Source organism: Chrysochloris asiatica, unplaced genomic scaffold, assembly GCF_000296735.1.
Source record: "Chrysochloris asiatica unplaced genomic scaffold, ChrAsi1.0 scaffold00092, whole genome shotgun sequence".
Lineage (NCBI taxonomy): Eukaryota > Metazoa > Chordata > Mammalia > Afrosoricida > Chrysochloridae > Chrysochloris > Chrysochloris asiatica.
In genome coordinates, this window is record NW_006408610.1 from 111,882 (window position 1) to 112,170 (window position 289).

Here is a 289-nt window from a genome sequence, read left to right on the forward strand (position 1 = left end):
GCCAGTGTGAGACACAGGTGCTGTCTGTGTTGCTTGGTGCCTGGATTTCGGCAGGATCTGACCCAGGCCTACAGAACCAGCATGCCAGCATTAGACTAGCAGGAACTCTCAAAGTCAGCCACCCAAACCACAGCTACCCTCTAGTCCTAAAAAGGCCCTGAAACCAGAAACACTAAGGGTCATAGTGAACTATATCTGGATTGAGTTCCTTAACACAGACAATACCAAGACCTGTAGGAACACCAAAGAAAATGAAAACAAGTCCACAAGAGCCAAAATATGACCTTGA